Source organism: Cannabis sativa, chromosome 4 (assembly GCF_029168945.1).
Source record: "Cannabis sativa cultivar Pink pepper isolate KNU-18-1 chromosome 4, ASM2916894v1, whole genome shotgun sequence".
Lineage (NCBI taxonomy): Eukaryota > Viridiplantae > Streptophyta > Magnoliopsida > Rosales > Cannabaceae > Cannabis > Cannabis sativa.
The window spans coordinates 5,453,981-5,471,322 of record NC_083604.1 but is presented as its reverse complement, the minus strand read 5'-3'; the positions used below and the strand labels follow the sequence as shown (position 1 = coordinate 5,471,322).

The 17,342-nt window shown below is 38.7% G+C and overlaps 1 long non-coding RNA gene across 1 annotated transcript; it reads right to left on the bottom strand.

Moving 5' to 3' along the window:
- Window positions 1–412: 412 nt before the first annotated feature.
- LOC133036441 (uncharacterized) lies at window positions 413–1,710 on the bottom strand. The gene is made up of 2 exons (XR_009687088.1): window positions 1,114–1,710; window positions 413–857 (listed from the first exon to the last, which is right to left on the bottom strand). It is a non-coding gene; the product is annotated as an uncharacterized LOC133036441 (long non-coding RNA).
- Between the last annotated feature and the right edge of the window lie 15,632 nt (window positions 1,711–17,342).

Below are 17,342 nucleotides of genomic sequence, written 5' to 3'. Positions count from 1 at the left end.
AAAGAAGAATCAAAGGCTCCTCGCAAGCTTACAAGGGAGATCAAAGAGAGTCGAGTAAAAAAAATTACTATGTTTTTGCCTAAATAAATCAAAGAAGCTGATAAGACTTGGTTTCATGAATTGTAAGGATTGATTCTATACTTTGTAAAGGAAAAAAAAATAGAAAAATGTATAGATAGAACAGAAAAGTAAATAGGAGAATGGTGTATAGATTTACTCTAGACCCTTTACTGGGGTGCTATTAATTAGTCTGTAAAATATTTTTTAGAGCAATACAACTTTCTAATTTATCCAAAAAAAAATTATAATAAAATCTGTGAAACCATAACAAAACTTATAAACTCATACAAAATCATAACAAAATCAGTTTCAACCATATTAAAAAATAATAAAACAAACTTAAAACGAGAAATATATAAAACACTACAAAGAATGCAACAACTCCATTACAACAAAACAAAAAACTAATTACGTAAAGTGAACAAATTAAAAATTAATATACAAAAATCTATTATTGAGAAACCAACTACGATTATCAGCTAATGAAAAATCTGACATAGAGTAAACCACAAATCAATATCCAAGTTAATTATGTAAACCAATAGAGTAAAATAATTAGCACTATTATGGCCATATGAACACAATTAAGAATTGGCATAACAAATGTGAAAAAATGTTTACAGTTTTGGGGTGCTTGAAAAAAAATCTCTACAATTGTGTGATTGCTTAATTGTTCCTAGAGGCCATCTGATGCAAATATTAGGAATACATCCATCTAAGGCCATCTGCTGAAAAATTAGGTCTCTATAAAAGTGAGGCTTCTCCGGATACACATCGCCAATATTAAACCTTGACACCTAAGAAAACAACAAGATATGACTTAGAACATTCTCTCCATCAAATTACATAAAATGAAAAAAATATCAATCAATTACATTTATATTGAATCAATAAGCATAATCAAATGTATTGAATTTACATAGTAATAAAGAGTTATCTCATCAGAAAAGTTTGACATGCATACAAAATCTTTCCCTTTTTTTTAAAAAAATAATAATGTCACTTTAATCTCTTATGCTAAACTACCAAAAACAAAATGAAGAAAGTAAGAACCTTTGCATGTTGGAAAAAACGATAAACTTCAAGCACAGCAAAATAACAAATAAACGAAGCAAAGAAAATTTACTCAGTTTGGTAAAACTACCAAACCCACAAAGAGAGATATATTTCACTTATTACTTCAAAATTACATATACTTCTTGTTTCAATCTCTCCACTCAAATTCCAATACACCCTTTGCTTCTTACTCACTCTCACCATATAGCGAACTCACACACACCTCTCTTTTCAAAACTCACTATTTTTCTCTACACACATACCTCTCTCTCTCACACAAAATACATATTTATAAAGTTACAAAACTTGGGCATCAAGACAACTTGGGGACCAAGACATTCCAAATCTTCCTTAAGAAGACTCATCAAAACTTGGTCACCAAGACTTTTCTTTTTCTCACAATTAATAATTACCCAAAAAAATTACAACTTTACATATATTGATAAATAAATAAAGAAATAAATAATTGGAGTCAAACTCTAACTGTAATATCCCGATAAGCCTAATGGTAAATAATTAGAGTTTATATTGTACTATGAGTTAATCAGGTAATTAGTGGGATTATGATCTTACTAATCTATTTCAGTATAAAATTTAAATTTTGCTATAAGTAAGTAAATAATCGTAATTTGTTAATTACGGAGATTTATATAGCATGTGTGAATGTAATATGAGCTATATGTGGAATAAAAATATTTTCAGGTTGGGCGACCCTGGAGACTTAATAAGTGGATACATAAGCGTAATTTGTTAATTACGGGGATTTATTTGAAATACGTGGATGTAATATGAGTTATTTGTGAAATAAAAATATTTTCAAGTTTGGCGACCCTGGAGACCCGATTGGAGGCCAAAAATGTCACAACAGTTTTAGTTAGAAATATTGATGAGATTATTGGGATAAGTTGATTTTAGAAATATCGAGGTATTTTAGAGTACTCGAAGTTGGCTAAATACCTTAGAAATAGAAATTTCTTAATGGCTAAGAAATTATAAGATAACTATTAATAATAAAATTCTTATTAATATTATTATATTATTATTATTATTATTATATTATTATTATTATTAATATATTATTATAATATTATTTATATATATAAGTTAACGTAAGTTAATTTTTATATATATATATATTAAGTTATCAGTGAAACAGAACAGAACGAACGACGAATGAAACCCTCGTTCTCCCTCCTTCGATAAAACCTTCTCCCCTTATATCTATTTTCTTCAATTTTCAATCCAAAACTTAGCGATTTAAGCTCTGGTAGTAGCAGGATAGCAAATCCTTGAAGAGGGAAAGCTTAAGGTATGGTTTAATTTCGTTTTAAGTTTAAAAACAATTGGTTTCGTATAGGGGTTTTGTGAATTAGAATAGTTATGAAGGTTCTGACCTTATAGAATTGTTCTCGGATAGTCATGGGACTAGTTTCGATATTTTCTTGTTGAATTAGAAGTGATTTTTGAGTTAGAAATCGAGTTTGGAACTTTTTAAAGCTTAGTCCGAACGTTAATGGCATTTTTCATTTAAGGGGTCGATTTTTATTTCTGTTACGTAAGGATGGTAGTATTTATGGCATACATGCACCCTGTGAAGTTTGGAGTGATTTGGATAAGTTTTGGTAGTGTTTCGGTGAGTGCGAAAATTGAAATTTTTGTATTTCACAGTTTATAGAAATTCCTAAGAGATCAGAAATCGTATTTTTGTCATAACTTTTGACTCAGGTATTCGTTTTGGACATTCTATATACCGTTTCGAAGATTGCAACAGGCTCTACAACATGGTGTATGTTTTAGAGCCAAAATATAAGTTTTATTTTAGTGTATTAATACTGCGGGGTTTGGTAGAAAACCCTCGATTGTCTTATGTGAATATAAGCAGTGTTTTGGGATAAACACTTATTGGTTTATCGTTGTTGTGACATAGGGCTGAGATCATCGGGGATAGTTCTCCACTTGGGTTGGCTGAAATATATGAATCTGGATTAAAGGTAAGAAAAGTATATTGTACTGCATAGTACTTTGTATGTAATACCGTTAGTATTGTTATGAATTGATCGATATTGAGATATAGTTAATATTGTTATATATAGAAAAGTATATTGTACTGCATAGTACGTTGTATGTAATACAGTTAGTATTGTTATGAATTGATCAATATTGAGATATAGTTAATATTGTTATATATTGAAAAGTATATTGTACTGCATAGTACGTTGTATGTAATACAATTAGTATTGTTATGAATTGATTAATATTGAGATATAGTTAATATTGTTATATATTGAAAAGATTGATTGGTTGAGTATTGATAATGTGATAATATTATGCATGTGATATGTTGGCTCACCTGATTAGGTGATGCAATTTTCCTGGTAACGTACTGGGCGTAAGTACGGGCGTTAGTGATATATGATGAGTACCGAGTGTAGGTACGGGCTCACCTGATTAGGTGATGCGATTTTCCTGGCGACGTACTGGGCGTAAGTACAGGCGTCAGTGACATGATAAGTACCGGGCGTAGGTACGAGCTCGTCTAATTAGACGATGCGATATATTGGTGTCAGATTGTGGCACGGGCTCACCTGATTAGGTGATGCAATTATATGATATATGGGTGCAGGTTTTTGGGCATAGGCTCACCTGATTAGGTGATGCAGTTATGCGACATATGGGTGCCAGGCTATGGCATGGGCTTGCCTGATTAGGCGATACAATACAAGATCATCAGATTAAAGCATCGACTTGCCTAATTAGGCAACATGATGTCATGAAGATGGTTGCTTTATGAGGTAACATATATATTATTTATATGATTAAATGAATATGAATTCCATTATTGGTATAATGGTTTTGTATTACCAAATATCTGTATACTAATGTTTATTCGTGGCAGATGCCAGTAGTGATTTGGATTTCATCTTATGAACAAAGTGTGATGGTTTGATTCTTATTGTGTATAAATGACAATATTCGAATAATAAGCTATATGATTGTTATTATTACTTTTCTTGCTGAGTCCTTGTGACTCACGAGTGCTATGTGGTGCAGGTAAAGGCAAAGAAAAGCTAGATCAACCATGAGGTGGCAGTCTTCTCCAGCAATGTACATATTGACCTCGCCGGCCTGCGTGCCGAGTTGCCAGGAGTTGTTTTAGACTGGCTGTATCTGCTGTGTATTTTGATTTTATGTTTAAATGGTTATCGTATATATTTCTTTAGCAAAATTTTTTACAATAGGGATTCCCGGAACACACTTTTTATGCCGTTATAATGTCCATTTTTAGTGTTTTATTTTGGTCAAGTTTTTAATATTATCACGGTTTTTAATAATTAATTATTCTATTAGTATTAAACTAGTTTATAAAATCACACACGTGGCGTCCCTATAGATTAGGGCGTTACACTAACAATCTCCACATTAACTCAAATTCTATAAACTCACAACTCAAACCATCAATAAGAGTATATATGCATTGAATTCATACTCTCATTGAACTTCACTTGAGCACCTGTCTTCACATTCTTCAACCTTTGATTGATATTTTCTTTCTTCAAACAACTTTTAACTAAAATTGGAGCCTTCTCCACCTTGTCACATTCCTTCACACTAACTAAATGTCTTTTGTGACTTGACTCCACCTTCACAGCTCCACCTAAAATAGTCTTCTAGACTAATTTATACAAATTTTGCTCTTTCTTACCCTTCACAACTACCAAGTTACCTTTCTTGATAATTATTTCACCATCTTTTGTGGAATAGACACAACCTCGAGTATCAAAGCTCCTAAAGTGATTAAGCTCCTCCTTAATGTTGGAACATGTCTCACATCAGTCAGTGTTCTCACAACACCATCAAACATTTTCACCTTAACAGTTCACATTCTAACAATTTTAGAGCTAGAATCATTACCCATCAAAATAGTACATCCATCATATGCCTTGTCAGTGTCAAAGTACTCCTTATACGGGCACATGTAGAACGAACAACTAGAATCTAAAATCCAAGAGTTAGAAAAATTTTCATCAGCTATGACAGAGAGAATATCAGAGTCACTTTCAAACCCTTCACCAGCAACATTTGCGGAATTTGACGTGTCTTTGCATTCTTGATTCCTCATTACTTCAAGATGCTTGGTCAACTCTTCACAATTCCGCCTAACATGTCCCTTTTTTTGACAATAGTAGCACTCCACTTCCCTCAAAGAGCGTGAATGAGCGTGATAGTCTCTTCTATCATCATATCTTGCTCTCGATGTACTCCTACCATGATTTGATTCTGACCTTATCAAAAGAGCTTGATCAGTATGAGACACACCACTTAGTTGCTTGATACTATATGTCTCCAAAAGAGCAGTTGACACCTCATCTACAGTTAAAGTAGTATTTCCAATTAAAAGTGTAGTCACTAATGTCTCATATGATTTTGGTAAAGAGGCCAACAAAATAATAGCTTGATCCTCTTCATCAATTTTGACATTTACACTTAACAATTGAGTTATGCACTTATTAAATCTATTTATATGATCCCTAACATCTTCTCCTTCAACTATTTTTAACTTATATAATTGTTTCTTCAAATATAATCTATTTGTTAGGGATTTTGACATATAAAGCTTTTCTAAATTTTTCTATAACTCAGACGGACATGTTTCATTCAGTACACTATACTTTAATTTAGGACCCAAACTTACACGAATACTGCTTACCGCTTTTGCCTGCAACTCCTCCCAATCTTCATCACTCATACTCTCAGGTTTCTTTCATTGCAGTGCCTTTAGGAGCCCTTGTTGTACCAACACAACTTTCACCGTGCTCTGCCATAAACTTAAATTATTCTTCCCATAAAAATGCTCAATCTCAAACTTTGTGTGGAAGACACCATCTTTGAAATTTTTTGTGTTGATCTGAACCTTGGCTCTGATACCACTTGTTAGGAAAAACGATAAACTTCAAGCGCAGCAAAATAACAAAGAAACAAATCAAAGAAAAATTACTCAGTTTGGTAAAACTACCAAACCAACAAAGAGAGCTAACAAAGAAACAAATCAAAGAAAAATTACTCAGTTTGGTAAAACTACCAAACCAACAAAGAGAGGTATATTTCACTTATTACTTCAAAATTACACATCTACGCTCTAGTTCAATCTCTCCACCCAAATCCCAATACACCTTTTGCTTCTTACTCTCACCACATAGCAAACTCACACACACCTATCTTATCAAAACTCCCTCTTTTTCTCTACATACATACCTCTCTCTCACACACACAAAATACATATTTATAAAGTTACAAAAATGGGCATCAAGACAGCTTGGGGATCAAGACATTCCAAATCTTCCTTAAGAAGACTCATCAAAACTTGGTCACCAAGACTTTTCTTTTTCCCAAAATTAATAATTACCCAAAAAAAAAATTACAACTTTACATATATTGATAAATAAATAAAGAAATAAATAATTTGAGTCAAACTCTAATATTGCAGCACCCACAATACCTGAATAATGTCATTAATTCTCCAAACTCCACAAATATAAACTACAATATGAGAATCATCCGGATGAAGTGCTTCAAACTCCTTCTTCACTTCCTTAACCACTACATTATGATCAGTAGACAAACGCTTTGCAACTACATGAGTTTTCTAGCTGTTGGAATCTTTTTAGCCGAGGAGAGCTCTGGAGTCCCCAAGGTTGGCCATGTACAGAAAACTATTTGAAATAGTCCCTAAGGTCTTAAAGGTTCTATAATAGAGTTGCTCCATTATCAAACTCCAACCAAATTAAATTATATATGTATTAATATTTTTACATAATTAATAAATAAAATGTATAATGTAATAATGTTATAAGCTGTAAGACAGCGACCAGAGATGAAGGTGGGATTGAGAAAGAAACAGATTAAGGGAGTGGGTGAGACAGAGAACCTCAGGGTATGTTTCGGTGTGCAAGGAAGCCGGTACGTGATCCTCTTCATCCATCAATAGCAAAAATAGCTTTGCTGGAGCTAGCGCAACGGCCGCCCGCTAGGACTAGGTTGATTGAAAGAAAGTGAGAGAGGAGAGGGGAGGAGAATCAAACTGGAAACTAGAGGTGGCAGCGAGAAGGGGGTGAGATAGAACGATTGAGAGAGCGAGAGAGAAACTCAAAAGTTAGGGCTTGATGAGTGAGAAAAAAAATTAAATATAGTATTTCAAATTAATAATAACAAAAAATTGGTAAAATAAATACCATAAAATAATTAATTAAAGGCTAATTAGGATTTTTGTCTCCTGAACTTTTAAGGCCATTGAAAATGCCCCCTGAACTATTGAGATTGTTGGATTTAAGAATTTTTGTCTAATTTTATTCAATTTTACTATTTCAATTGTAAAGCCCGCTTAGTTAATTTGGAAATTAGCAGTTGATTATGTTTAATCATGAAATTATTTATAGCTATTTAAATAATTTATTATGGATATTTATGGAATTCAGATATGCATGAGTATGTTATCAGTAGCTTTTATATTTCGCATTTCCGGTGTCCGGTATTTTGGAACGCGGCGTTTGGCTCAGTAGAAATCACAACTTAGTATGTTAGTATTTTGGGGACGGGTTTTAGACATTGGGAATGTCGGGAATGGCCGGGAATTTAGAATGTCCCAAAAATACCCCTTTAGTATGATTTTCATGATTTTATGGTGGAGGGGCAAAATGGTCTTTTTGCCCCATTAGTATTTTTGTCTTATGTGATTTATGAAATGGAAAATAAATGATAATTGTTTATTTTAATGGCTGAAATAAAATGGTTTAAGTGGCTATTCTTTCTTTTTCTCTCATTTCACACTTAGTCAAATTAGAAAGGAAAATTTCAAAAACTCACACACACAAACTCTCTCTCTTTTCGGCCAAGCTTTGAGCAGCAAGGAGGGGATTTTTCTCCTTTGATTTTGGCTGGTTTTTCATCATCTTTTAAGGTCCATTGCAAGCTAGGTTGGTTCATGTCTCTCCTCCTTTAATTTCTTGAAAAAATTATGTGAAAAATGATGATGCATGCATGAGTTTTTAGTATTTGTTGCTGCTGTGATTTTGTTATTTTTCTAAGGTTCAAAGCATGATTATTTTGATGATGATTGAGTTGTTTGAATGCATAATAGTTAGGTTGTTCAAGCTTGTAGTTTTTATGTGAAAAAGTTATGAATTTTGGAAGGAAAATGTTGTGATTATGTTCTGTGATGTTGCTGTTGTTCTTGTTAGTTTGCAGAAGTGATATTGTGCTTAGTTATGTAGAATTAAGTTGGTTTGCATGCTTGTTTAGGTGGTTTGCTCAAGCTTGAGTTTGGAACTCAAAGCTTGAGCTCCAATGGCAAATTTTGTAATTGTGGTTTCTGGGTAGGTTTGATGCCTTGGATTTGTTCTTTAGGGTGTTTAGAACAGGTCTGGAAAGTTTGGGACCAATTGGGGTTGAATTGGTCGAGTTATGGGATTTTTAGTTGGCTGCCTGCGAGGAACCGGAATTCCGGTTGTGCATCCGGAATTCCGGATGGGGGTCCTGAATTTCCCAGAACCGGAATTAGGTTGGGCAACCGGTCTTCCGGATGGGGGATTTTTCGAACCCTAGTTTTCCTCGTTTTTGGGTTTTTAGGGGTATTGCCATGCTTTTTATCGATAGGGAAACTTTTAGTTTCGAGTTTTAGTCCGGGATGTGATTTAGCGTGTCACTTATAGCGTTGTGATTTTTATGGTTTAGGAGCCGATGTCCGCCGCTCGGCTTCGGTTTCGGTCGGGTTGGCGGCACACCTGAAATCGGAATCCAGGTAAGATTAGTATAACAGTATGCATATGTAGATTACATGTTTAGCGAGCATGTAGGAAGCCTATTAGATTACATTAGTTGTATGTTGGCTTCGAACCATCCAACCCTGTCACGTCGGTACGAGTGGAGTATGACCGGCGGCGGAGTATGACCGGTTTGACCGATCAGGCTGACACTTGGTTGGTGGGTCAGTGCTATTGACCTATACCGTCGGTACAGCCGGAGTATGACCAAGGCGGCGGAGTATGACCGGTTCGACCGATCGGGAGGATATAGTAACACGTCGGTACAGGTGGAGTATGACCACGGCGGAGTATGGCCGGTTCGGCCGATCAGGTTGTTACGTGTCAATAGTACCGTCCCTATGAACGTTCAGAACTCAGTACCATGTTGGACATGGCAGTAGTGGCTCAGTACCATGTTGGACATGGCAGTAGCGGGACTCAGTATCGTGTTGGACACGGCAGTTAGTATTATGTATGAGTATTATTATGCTTTTCTTACTGAGTCTGTCGACTCACAGTTTATGTTCATGTGTAGGTAAAAGCAAGGCTATAGCTGATGGACCGTGAGCGAGCTTATGAGATTGTACATGTCGGGGCGGTTAGGCCTGGAGCGTACGATCATCGGGACAGCGAGGCTGATTTTTGTAACTGGTCGTTAGACGACTTTTATTTTTGTAACAGTTAATCAGTTAAATCTTTTTGTAAATGATTTTTATAATCGGGATCCCGAGTCTTTTGTAATATTGTTTATAAGTTTAATTAAAAAGCAAAATTTTAATTAATCACGTTTTTCCATAAACCTCGTTGATTAGCAACGAGCTGCACAGTATGTTTAAAACTCACGTAATACGCCTATGGTAGTTAGGGTGTTACAATTTGGTATCAGAGCCGCCAGGTTGTCTTCCGAAGATCGTCACGACATGTACAATCATCATCAGCAGTTAGCTCGGTTCACGGTTCAGTAAGCCTTTATTGCTTTAGTAGTTTATTTTATTCAGTTATGAAAAAGAAAAGCCTGTTAGGAAGCATGTTAGTAGCCTGATAGTAGAATAGGCGCATGTTTCGTTTTTAATTTCCAAATTAAGCGGCATTAGTAAGCTCTCGATGATCGTGACCTGAGTGCCAACTCGGGATTTCGAGGCGGTTCAGACTAGATGGACGCCAGACGAAATGTTAGGAGTCAGGGCATCTCAGTCGGGTCAGATCAAGGTCGAGGAGCTCAGTTCCCCTCAAGTGTTATGGGCCGAGGTAGAGGTCCCAGGGGCAGGGTTCGCGGTTGGAGTGATGTTAACTCGCCGCAGGCTGCCCAAGTCAATCAGAAGCCCGGGGAATTGGGAAGTTACGGTTTGCGGAAATGCAAGCCCGGATAGAAGAGCAAGATCTCGAGATTCAGAGGTTGAGACAGCAGGGTGCTCTTGCAGTCCCAGTGCCCGTAGTTCCAGTGGCACCTGCCCCTGCTGCCCAGGCCGAGATAGTGGTGGCGGCCATTAGATTGGAACCTTGGTACGAGCGGTTCCGGAAGCAGGCACCTCCGGTTTTCCTGGGAGGTCCGGACGTGATGAAAGCCGAGCAGTGGCTGACGGTGATCACCAAGATCTTGAACTTTATGAGTGTCACCGGGAACGACAGAGTGGTGAGTGCCACTTTTCAGTTTTAAGAGGACGCTCTGGTCTGGTGGGACATGGTGTCTTTGATCCATGACGTTATCACTATGACCTGGGAAAGGTTTTAGGAACTCTTCAGCGTTAAATGTTATAACGAGGCGGTCAGAAGCGCCAAGAGGAAAGAGTTCGCCCACCTGACCCAGCGAGAGAATATGAGCATGACGGAATATATTACTCAGTTCAGCCGGTTGGCGAGGTTAGCCTCGGGATTTGCGCCAACCGATTTCAGTAAGAAAGAAAATATCTCGATGGACTTAAGGTGAAGATCAAGTATGACCTTATGATCACTACCGACGATAAGACCATCTAAGTTGAGATGGCGAAGAAAGCATGGTGAGCTGAGGGCGCAACTAGATGTATGTGGAATCAGTTAGGACTTCGGAATGTGGCGGGGCTCCTACCCCTTCTGCGTCAGGTTTCAGCAGGGGAGGTAGTGGTTCGGCCATGGACTGGAGGAGGAAATCATCCACTGCATCCGGTGGCTCGAGGCAGAACAAGAGGTTCCGAGGGAACCAGAATCAAGACAGTCGTCAGGCTAGTGTTGAGACCCGTTATTCCTAATGGAGTGTCTCATTAGTAAGAGGCATCCTCCGGGTGGGTGCTTGGGTCAAGGTTGTTTTTGTGTGGCTGCTAGAATCTCTAGTAAATTGGGTAGACCCTTTGATAGATGTGAATCAGGGTTTGGAACCCTGTTACCTGGCGGAGAATTGGTTATCTCCAATAGGTGGATTAGGTCTATGCTGATCAGGATAGATGGTAGAGAGTTAAGTGCTGATCTGGTAGAGATGAGTGTAGTCGAATTCGATATTATTTTAGGAATGGACTTCCTATCTAAATATTCGGCGAGCATTGACTGTAAAAAGGAAGATGGTGGTCTTCCAACCGGAAAGTGAAGAACCGTTTGTATTTGTGGGTTCGGTTCAGGGATCTCGGATCCCGGTGATCTCGGCTATGTCAGCGAGAGAATTATTGCACGGTGGGTGCTTAGGGTTTCTGGCCGTGGTGGTGGACACCACTCGGCCAGACACCATTCGGCCAGAGGACATCAGAGTGGTTCGGGAATTTTTGGACGTCTTTCCCGAAGAACTTCCAGGGTTACCACCTCAGCGGGAGATCGATTTCGTGATTGACTTGGCACCAGGGGTGGATCCGGTTTCCAAAGCCCCGTACAGGATGGCTCCAGCTGAACTTAAGGAATTAAAGATTTAGCTCCAAGGGTTGCTTGACATAGGGTTCTTTCGGCCCAGTGTGTCACCCTGGGGAGCCCCGGTTTTGTTCGTCAAGAAGAAGGATGGATCTATGAGGATGTGCATCGACTACAGGGAGTTGAACAAGCTAACAGTGAAGAATAAATATCCATTACCTAGGATCGATGACTTGTTCGATCAGCTTCAGGGGAAGACGGTCTTTTCTAAGATTGATCTCCGTTCGGGTTATCATCAGTTGAGAATCCGAGAGGAGGACATTCCAAAGACGGCTTTCCGCACTAGGTATGGACACTACGAGTTTCTGGTTATGTCATTCGGACTAACCAATGCTCCTGCAACATTCATGGACCTGATGAATAGAGTATTCAAGGATTTCCTCGATATCTGTGTGATTGTGTTTATCGACGACATCCTCGTGTACTCTCAATCAGAAGAGGGGCCTGAGTTACACCTTCAGATGGTACTGCAACGGCTTCGAGAACATAGATTTTACGCCAAGTTCAAGAAATGTGAGTTCCGGTTGTCTCAGGTGTCCTTCCTAGGGCACATTGTGAGTAATGATGGGATCAAGGTGGATCCCGGGAAGATTGAATTCGTCAGGGGTTGGCCGAGACCGAAGACAGTGACAGAGATCAGAAGCTTCTTGGGATTAGCTGGGTACTACCGTAGGTTCGTGGAGGGGTTCTCCAAAATCTCAATGCCCCTAACCGAGCTTACAAAGAAGAATCAGCGATTTATCTGGTTAGATAAATGCGAAGCTAGTTTTCAGGAGCTGAAACAGAGGTGGATTACTGCTCCGGTACTAGCTTTGCCTTCGGACAAGGAGAAGTTCGTAGTCTACTGTGACGCATCCAAACAGGGTTTGGGGTGTGTATTGATGCAAGCCGATCGGGTTATCGCTTATGCCTCCCGTCAGTTAAAGGATTATGAACAGCGATACCCGACTCATGATTTAGAATTAGCCGCAGTGGTTTTTGCACTGAAGATTTGGCGGCATTACCTGTATGGGGAGAAGTGTGAGATCTATACCGACCATAAGAGTCTCAAGTATTTCTTTACTCAGAAAGATTTGAACATGAGACAAAGGCGTTGGTTGGAATTAGTGAAGGATTATGATTGTGAGATCCTCTATCATCCCGGAAAAGCCAATGTAGTGGCCGATGCCCTGAGCAGAAAGGGTCCCGGGCAAGTAGCTAGCATGGTTCAGATCTCACCTCAGCTAGCAGAGGACATGGTTAGATCCAGCATTGAGTTTGTGGTAGGTCAGCTTCACAACTTGACGCTGCAATCTGACCTGTTAGAAAGAATAAAGGTTGCTCAGACGACAGATCCGGAGTTAGTGAAAATCCGAGATGAGGTATTGGCTGGTCAAGCCAAAGACTTTTCAGTGTCAGATGGTGGGATGCTTTTGTATAAAGCCAGGGTTTGTGTTCCGAACAGTGTGGAATTGAGAAACGAGATCTTTGAGGAGGCTCATTCTACTCCATATTCTCTGCATCCCGGCACCACCAAGATGTACCAAGATTTGAAACCGTACTTCTGGTGGAGCGGTATGAAGAAGAATTTGGTAGAATTCGTATCGAGATGCCTCACCTGTCAGCAGATCAAGGCTGAACATCAGAGACCAGCAGGGTTGTTGCAGCCTCTAACCCTACCAGAATGGAAATGGGAGGATATTACTATGGATTTTGTGGTCGGGTTACCTAGGACCACGGGTATGTATGATTCCATCTGGGTAGTGGTGGATCGATTTACGAAATCTGCTCATTTTCTGCCGGTTAGAACAACGTTTTCAGTGGATCAGTTGGCAGAACTGTACGTCAGGGAAATAGTGAGACTTCACGGGGTACCGAAGTCTATAGTTTCGGACAGGGATCCGAAATTCACCTCCAAATTTTGGCAGAGTTTGCAACGGGCAATGGGTACGAAGCTGAAATTCAGTACAGCATTTCATCCTCAGACAGATGGTCAGTCCGAAAGGACAATTCAGATATTGGAGGATATGCTGAGAGCCTGTGTTATGGACTTTGAGGGTTCATGGAGTAAATATCTACCGTTGATAGAGTTCTCTTACAACAACAGTTATCAGAGTACGATAGGGATGGCTCCCTATGAACTGTTGTACGGTAGGAAGTGTAGATCCCCTATCCACTGGGATGAGACAGGGGAGAGGAAATACCTAGGTCCGGAGTCAGTTCAGCGGACCAATGAGGCAATAGAAAAGATAAAAGCCAGAATGCTTGCCTCACAGAGCAGACAGAAGAGTTACGCAGATCCGAAACGTAGAGATGTTGAGTTCCGAGTAGGGGACCATGTGTTTTTACGAGTATCTCCGATGAAGGGGATTAAACGTTTCGGGAAAAGAGGCAAGTTATGCCCTAGATTTACAGGACCTTTCGAGATTCTCGAGAAGATAGGTCAAGTGGCATATCGGTTAGCATTGCCTCCAGCCTTATCAGCAGTGCACAACGTATTTCATGTCTCAATGTTGAGAAAATACGTTTCAGACCCCTCTCATATACTCAGTTATGAGAGCCTTCAGCTTCAGTCAGATATGTCTTATGAGGAACAGCCAGTGCAGATCCTGGATAGAAAGGATAAAGTCCTTCGGAATAAGACCATAGCGTTGGTCAAGGTTCTCTGGAGAAACAGTAAGGTGGAAGAAGCCACCTGGGAGCTTGAGTCTGATATGCGAGCTCAATATCCAGAGTTATTCAGGTTAGATTTCGGGGACGAAATCCTTTTAAGGGGGGGATAGTTGTAAAGCCCGCTTAGTTAATTTGGAAATTAGCAGTTGTTTATGTTTAATCATGAAATTATTTATAGCTATTTAAATAATTTATTATGGATATTTATGGAATTCAGATATGCATGAGTATGTTATCAGTAGCTTTTATATTTTGCATTTCCGGTGTCCGGTATTTTGGAACGCGGCGTTTGGCTCAGTAGAAATCACAACTTAGTATGTTAGTATTTTGGGGACGGGTTTTAGACATTGGGAATGTCGGGAATGGCCGGGAATTTAGAATGTCCCAAAAATACCCCTTTAGTATGATTTTCATGATTTTATGGTGGAGGGGCAAAATGGTCTTTTTGCCCCATTAGTATTTTTGTCTTATGTGATTTATGAAATGGAAAATAAATGATAATTGTTTATTTTAATGGCTGAAATAAAATGGTTTAAGTGGCTATTCTTTCTTTTTCTCTCATTTCACACTTAGTCAAATTAGAAAGGAAAATTTCAAAAACTCACACACACAAACTCTCTCTCTTTTCGGCCAAGCTTTGAGCAGCAAGGAGGGGATTTTTCTCCTTTGATTTTGGCTGGTTTTTCATCATCTTTTAAGGTCCATTGCAAGCTAGGTTGGTTCATGTCTCTCCTCCTTTAATTTCTTGAAAAAATTATGTGAAAAATGATGATGCATGCATGAGTTTTTAGTATTTGTTGCTGCTGTGATTTTGTTATTTTTCTAAGGTTCAAAGCATGATTATTTTGATGATGATTGAGTTGTTTGAATGCATAATAGTTAGGTTGTTCAAGCTTGTAGTTTTTATGTGAAAAAGTTATGAATTTTGGAAGGAAAATATTGTGATTATGTTCTGTGATGTTGCTGTTGTTCTTGTTAGTTTGCAGAAGTGATATTGTGCTTAGTTATGTAGAATTAAGTTGGTTTGCATGCTTGTTTAGGTGGTTTGCTCAAGCTTGAGTTTGGAACTCAAAGCTTGAGCTCCAATGGCAAATTTTGTAATTGTGGTTTCTGGGTAGGTTTGATGCCTTGGATTTGTTCTTTAGGGTGTTTAGAACAGGTCTGGAAAGTTTGGGACCAATTGGGGTTGAATTGGTCGAGTTATGGGATTTTTAGTTGGCTGCCTGCGAGGAACCGGAATTCCGGTTGTGCATCCGGAATTCCGGATGGGGGTCCTGAATTTCCCAGAACCGGAATTCCGGTTGGGCAACCGGTCTTCCGGATGGGGGATTTTTCAGAACCCTAGTTTTCCTCGTTTTTGGGTTTTTAGGGGTATTGCCATGCTTTTTATCGATAGGGAAACTTTTAGTTTCGAGTTTTAGTCCCCGGGATGTGATTTAGCGTGTCACTTATAGCGTTGTGATTTTTATGGTTTAGGAGCCAGTAATCCGCCGCTCAGCTTCAGTTTCAGTCAGGTTGACCGGCACACCTGAATTCGGAATCCAGGTAAGATTAGTATAACAGTATGCATATGTAGATTACATGTTTAGCGAGCATGTAGGAAGCCTATTAGATTACATTAGTTGTATGTTGGCTTCGAACCATCCAACCCTGTCACGTCGGTACGGGTCGGAGTATGACCAAGAATGAGTATGACCGGTTTGACCGATCAGCCGACACTTGGTTGGTGGTTCCGTGCTATTGACGTATCCCGTCGGTACAGCTGGAGTATGACCGACGGCGGAGTATGACCGGTTCGACCGATCAGAGGATATAGTAACACGTCGGTACGACAGCCGGAGTATGACCGGCGGCGGAGTATGACCGGTTCGACCGATCAGGTTGTTACGTGTCAATAGTACCGTCCCTATGAACGTTCAGAACTCAGTACCATGTTGGACATGGCAGTAGTGGCTCAGTACCATGTTGGACATGGCAGTAGCGGGACTCAGTATCGTGTTGGACACGGCAGTTAGTATTATGTATGAGTATTATTATGCTTTTCTTACTGAGTCTGTCGACTCACAGTTTATGTTCATGTGTAGGTAAAAGCAAGGCTATAGCTGATGGACCGTGAGCGAGCTTATGAGATTGTACATGTCGGGGCGGTTAGGCCTGGAGCGTACGATCATCGGGACAGCGAGGCTGATTTTTGTAACTGGTCGTTAGACGACTTTTATTTTTGTAACAGTTAATCAGTTAAATCTTTTTGTAAATGATTTTTATAATCGGGATCCCGAGTCTTTTGTAATATTGTTTATAAGTTTAATTAAAAAGCAAAATTTTAATTAATCACGTTTTTCCATAAACCTCGTTGATTAGCAACGAGCTGCACAGTATGTTTAAAACTCACGTAATACGCCTATGGTAGTTAGGGTGTTACATCAATGATTGGTTATGTACTAAATCATGTTCCCCGGACTTTGATATCGACCAAATCATGCCCTTCGAATTTTGACATGTATTAAATTATGCCCCCTGAACTTTCATCCATGTTAGACTTTTTTACTAAAATTAGAAAAAAAGTCCTTAAATCCTACAATCTCAATAGTTCAGGGGACATTTTCAATGACCTTAAAAGTTCATGGGGCATGATTTAGTACATGTCAAAGTTCAGGGGGCAAAAATCCTAATTAGCCTTAATTAAATGTCAAAGCCTATAAAAAGTAGGCAAATATAAAATTACTTTATTTTTTTTTTTTAAAAAAAAAAAGGTTTCGAAATATCATACTGAGTGTAATTTTTTCATCTTTAATTTTCAAGGGTAACTCTTTTTCATGTTGGTCCTATTATAATATAATATTAGCCTCCTTTTTGAATAATTGATGAGTTTTATTGATTTTTTCTATCTGACTTTTATAAGTTACA